The sequence below is a fragment of the Liolophura sinensis genome, chromosome 8 (assembly GCF_032854445.1).
Source record: "Liolophura sinensis isolate JHLJ2023 chromosome 8, CUHK_Ljap_v2, whole genome shotgun sequence".
Classification (NCBI taxonomy): domain Eukaryota; kingdom Metazoa; phylum Mollusca; class Polyplacophora; order Chitonida; family Chitonidae; genus Liolophura; species Liolophura sinensis.
In genome coordinates, this window is record NC_088302.1 from 13,383,167 (window position 1) to 13,388,880 (window position 5,714).

Consider the following 5,714-nt stretch of genomic DNA (forward strand, 5'->3'; position numbering starts at 1 on the left):
CACTTGCTGGCTTCCCGCCCGATACTATACGTAGGAAGGTCTTCCAGCACCCAGTGGATGGTCGTTGGTTTACCCCGGACACTTCCCGGATTCCACCCACTATAATGCTCTAATATTATAGAATACGGCGTAAAACACCTATCAAATATATAAATAAATCATCATACGGATGGTCGTGGGTTTCCACCAGGCTCTGCTCGGTTTTCTCTCACCATAATGCTGGCCGCCGTCGTATAGGTGAAATATTCTTGAGTACGGCATAAAACACCAATCAAATACATAAATAAATTTATACTACAGCTGAGACTGTCAAGAGTTGAAGACAGTTTTCACATTTTTGTTTTATCTGAGTTCACACTGTACTCAAAAAACTTTTCATTTATCCACCCTTTCGGCGACCGGGTACCAGACAACCCTTCAGGCGTAAAAGCTGCAGCCAAAACAGCGAGAGTTGGATTCGAACACGTGACCTCATCGATTGGGTGCTGATCACCTGACGGGAGAGCAGTGCTTTCGTTGACTAAGCCAGAGAGAGTTATAGAGGTCGCACTGGTACACAGATTCATTAACTGCAACAGAATCATAAATTGATTATCCACGCACGGAAAGCAGCTTAAAGTTATATAATAGCAGGAAAGATTGAACTTTATAGAGAGTGGTGTAATATCCACATGTAGATAGGCCTATACGCTGTGCAACAGTGTAACGTCATGGGCACCGCGTGTGTGACATCGATTATGTTCCGGTATTTGGTCGATAAAACTCCACGTGACAGATGTGAATGTTCTACAATACTGTATATAAGCCTCTATAGTGTCACAAATTTCAAGGACTGTTTTTAGTTCATAAATTTAGTGATAACTAATCTTGCCGCGAGGGCGACTTGCCTTCATCTTCATTTCACTAAGTTTTGTTTTTGCTGAATACCGGATATACGCTTTCATCATAATGTTAAAGTCATCGATGCTTCTACTGGCTCTGGTGACTCTATTGTGGCGGGTTAACTGTGGGCCCGTGGATCAGAGGACGGCTGACGTGGGGACGGGTGGGAGAATAAAAGGTAAGTCCAACCAGAAGAATGCCGGAGGCTATACGTTACAGTTAAAGAATTAGAACGAAATACGGAGTCTACACTACTTCACAATTTGCAACTTTGTAAATAGGGAATATAGCCCCATTCCCTTTTTGCAGGAAAGAAACTTCATATTCTCAGGTTCGAATCGTACTTCCTTCCTTAGGATAGATTGGTTCAGTCCATTGAAGGAAACACGCACTCTGTTTAGTTCTTGTACATTTGTCAAGAATTTCTCTGGTAAATTCTATATACCTAAAACTGATAAATGTTTGGGCTTTATGAATGGAAATAAATTTACCGGTTTGCTTTAAGAGATGAAAAAGTTTCTACCGCTGAAAACGTATGGAAAATGAAATCAAAACCGATATGGAACCGGAAGTCAGACGTGGTGGTCACAAATGTGGCTGTGCTTGATTCGAAATGAATCCCAGATTTTATCTGGACCGGTTGACCGTAACCGCATTAAACCAGGTCGATTACAAACTGACAAAGACCAACGTCCAATAAGCTAACAAACTCCAGACGTGACATCGAACTGTCTAGAAAGGGTATTGATTCCAGATATCTCGTGTAACTCATGAACCAGATAAGCATGCAGGAAAAGGAGAGATCTTTCATACTACTATCATAAGTTTTAATTAATTCTGTGTCATATATGATGCCGAAGTTTTCCCGAAAGATGCCTAATGTCCTCAAAAGAATGTATGTAAAATATCAACGTTTTATGTTTCAATCATTTCGAATAGTTGCACATTTAAAGTAGACGTACAATGTCAGAGCATTAATGACTGGGATGTAGTTATATGTAGGCTTCATTTCAGGTATTTAATATTACATTTGTTGCTGCTTTAATACTCTCTTCTGTATTAAGCTGAAATTATCATGAAAGGTATCTTTTAAATAACGTGTGTGAAAGACTTTGATCTTTCGTTGAAAAAAAAAATCGAATAATTGCATATTATATTTTCTTTGATCTGCCCGACAGAGGACGGTATAACCCAAGGGAGATAATCATATGCCTTATACGGCCAGATAGCCTGAGCAAGAGAGTGGGACCTTACACAAATGTTACAAACTGCAAATTTCGTTTGCTCTCCCGCGGACCGATTTTTTGATTAAACTTAGGAGAAAATTTTGATGAGAGAATTTGATATCTTGTTAGAAAAGGTCCTGATTTGCAATTAAAAGTTTTTAACTTTCGTCAAAATTGTAAATATGTATTTTATAGGTTACACCTAAGTACCCCAAAATCAGAAGTAAGGGCATTCAAAACTGTGCACTTGAAACACCGTCAACGTTTGAGTGTTTATAAGCTGAATCCTTATGCACAGACCACGTTAAGGAGGCTGATAATGTTCAGTGGTGAGCACAGACCACTCCTCATGAGTCTGACAGACCACCCGGCAATCAGTTAAGGAGGCTGATAATGTTCAGTGGTAAGATCGAAGTTTCTGGCCGCATTAAGCATTACCTCGAATACATCAACATAGTGTCTCCTATATACATATAGTAACAGACCAGATCTGACACTCCATCGGTATACATCGGTCAGCAAGTCGACCAGTATACACGCTGTGTTAGTATGTTATACATGTACGTAGAGAAACAAAAAGCACCGAGAGCAATATTGACGACTCGTGTCTGACGCGACCTATGTATCAGAGAATAACGATGTCTCTAAAATAGTGCTATTTTAACATCACACTTCGCTTTCACACGGTTACATCCCCTTTTCTTTTGCAGATTGGATTTCCCAGCTGAAGTCCTTGTTACATGACAGTCTCAAAGTTCTAGATTCATATCCGGATAACTATAAAAACAGCACAATAACAGTGAGTATATCTGTGATAACAGTGAGTATATGCGTCATAACAGTATGCACATGCGTGATTACGGTGAGTATATGTTTGATAACAGTGAGTATATGTGTGATAATATGCAGTGAGTATATACGTCACAACCATGTATACATGTGTGATAAAAGTGAGATTATGTGTAATAACAGCGAGTATATGTGTCATAACAGTGTATACATATGTGACAACAGTGTGCGACACAACAGTACGTACATGTTTGACAACAGTGAGTATATGTGTGAAAACAGGGAATGTATACGTCATAGGAGTGTGTACATGTGTGATAACAGCGAATGTATGTGTGAAAACAGGGCGTGTGTTCGTCACAGCATTGTGTGCATGTGTGATAAAAGGGAGAATGTGAGCAGGTGAACAGATGTGTGATAAGTGAGTAGATGTGTGACAAAAGTGAGAGATGTGTGACAGAAGTGAGAAGATGTGTGACAGAGGTGAGTAGATGTGTGAAAAAAGTGAGTAGATGTGTGACAGAAATTAGATGCGTGACAGAAGTGAGTAGATGTGTGACGGAAACGAGATGTGTGACAGACGTGAGTAGATGTGTGACAGAAATGAGATGTATGCAGCAGTGAGTATATGTGTGATATCACCGGGCAGATGTGTCATAATAGTGGGTGTATTTGTGATAACTGTGAGTGCTCACAGATTTGTGATAAAAGTCAGTATGTGTTAGGTAACAGTGACTAGATGTACGGAAGTGAGTGTATGTGCTAACATTGAGCAGATATGTAAAAGCAAAGAGTGCATCTGTGATAGCAGTGGATGCACGTGGACATGTCATAACACTGAATATATGTGCACTAGAATTGTTTAAAGGAGTTTAAGAAGGTTTCAAATGTGTACTGTTTTCAGACCAGAGATAACAAGTTAAATGTGAACTTTAATGTCGCTACATAGTCCAAAGGTTAAAGGTCATCGCGTATGGAACAAGCTACCCATAAACCTTAAACTACCATTATCAAAGTCCACTTTTAAATATGGTCTTAAAAAGTATTTGCTTAAGCAGTAGTTGCACGTTGAATATCATAACTATGTTTTTCATGTTCATGCTCATTCATTTTTTCATTCATGCATTCATTCATTCGTTCGTTCGTTCGTTAGTTCGTTCGTTCATTCGTTCGTTCATTCTATTTGCAGAACAAGAACGTTAATGGGACCGTGATCCAAACCAATACAACGATAACAAAGAATACGAAAAACAACCAAACATTATTCCACTATTCAGAGCGGAGGAAAGTTATGCAAGAGAGCCTGAGTGGACATTAATGGCCTTTTTTCGGGAGCACACGTCAGCAAGCGGAGAACTACGATGGGGATTAGTCCAGTAGGCCCTTCGCGAACCCCTGTTATCTCCCCTGTGCTAGCAACATACATGTCAATCGTGACTAGGACGGAGAAAGGTGGAGACAGCCTTATCAAGGCGTATTTACCATAGCTGCGCCCCCCCCCCCCCCCACCTCCCGAAATAATGACAAATGACATCGGCTTAGAGGTTTGAATAAAAATGCTTAACTGACTAAGAACAACGTGCAGTAGTTTATCTTGGATTTATCCGGGACTGATTAACACAGACAGAAATTGGTGTCTTGCGGGAATACTATATATAAATGCTGTATAGAACTGACAAGGGGCTGAAACCAACACCAAATAGATCTATACCATCCACAACACATCGGAGACTGCACACAGACCACCACTGAATAATCAAGGCCCAAACACAAGAAAAAAAATTAGAATTTGGGAGACTTTGTATCAATTGTTGTCTACAACTGCTTTCAGACAAGGACATTTCGCACATACGAAGTCTTAAAGACAAAGAAGTATATATAAGATAAAAGACCATTTAACAATGAACTGAAAAACAGCTCGTTTTACTTATTATTCAGAATCAATTTTTCTTTTAGAATTTCTCCTACCGAGTAAAATTGTTATGAAACATCAGTTTCAAGGGTGATCGGTAGTGAACAAATGGATATCAGTGACGTGATATATCCACGTTTTGCTTAAAATAGTTCGATCCAACGTCCTTTCAGCGAATGAATTTATAGATCTCTGTGTATATGCATTTCTAACTACAAAATCATCAGAAGTGTACGTGTGTTAGGGTAAGAAAGGCCACCGTAGAATCCAAAGTTTCAATTGCATTTTACTAGGTTGAAAAAAATTCGTAAAAAAAATCAATCGAACTATTTTTCTGGACAGTGTTTCATGGTCTTCCTGTTTTTCATGTTATTTACCTTTAATCAAACTGAAATCTGTAAGGTCTCGTGTGACCATTTGCCAGATATCACACTGTCGTCCATGCTTCATGATTTACTCTCTCTGCTGTACGTCTTTAATTACATTCTAGAGCACTACTTTAATAAAACATTCAGTTCAAGGACCGTATCTGGAAACCCAACACCTACGTGCAGACAATGCAAAAAACTTTATCTCAAACTTCATCCAAATAAAGTTATTTCTGCAGAGGTGGAGACGTTATGCTTACATGTCTGTGGCCAAAATTTACTGATATCCAAGCATTCATTCCTTCATCCATATAAAGTTATTTCTGCAGAGGTGGAGATGTTATGCTTACATGTCTGTGGCCAAAATTTACTGATATCCAAGCATTCATTCCTTCATCCATATAAAGTTATTTCTGCAGAGGTGGAGATGTTATGCTTACATGTCTGTGGCCAAAATTTACCGATATTCATGCATTCATCCCTTCATCCAAATAAAGTTATTTCTGCTGAGGTGGAGATGTTATGCTTACATGTCTG

At 39.1% G+C, this 5,714-nt stretch overlaps 1 long non-coding RNA gene across 1 annotated transcript; it reads left to right on the forward strand.

Annotated features, from left to right (window-relative positions):
• The first annotated feature begins 789 nt into the window (after nt 1–789).
• Nucleotides 790–4,967, forward strand: LOC135473963 (uncharacterized). The gene is made up of 3 exons (XR_010444608.1): nt 790–1,060; nt 2,819–2,907; nt 4,087–4,967. It is a non-coding gene; the product is annotated as an uncharacterized LOC135473963 (long non-coding RNA).
• The last annotated feature ends 747 nt before the right edge of the window (nt 4,968–5,714 follow it).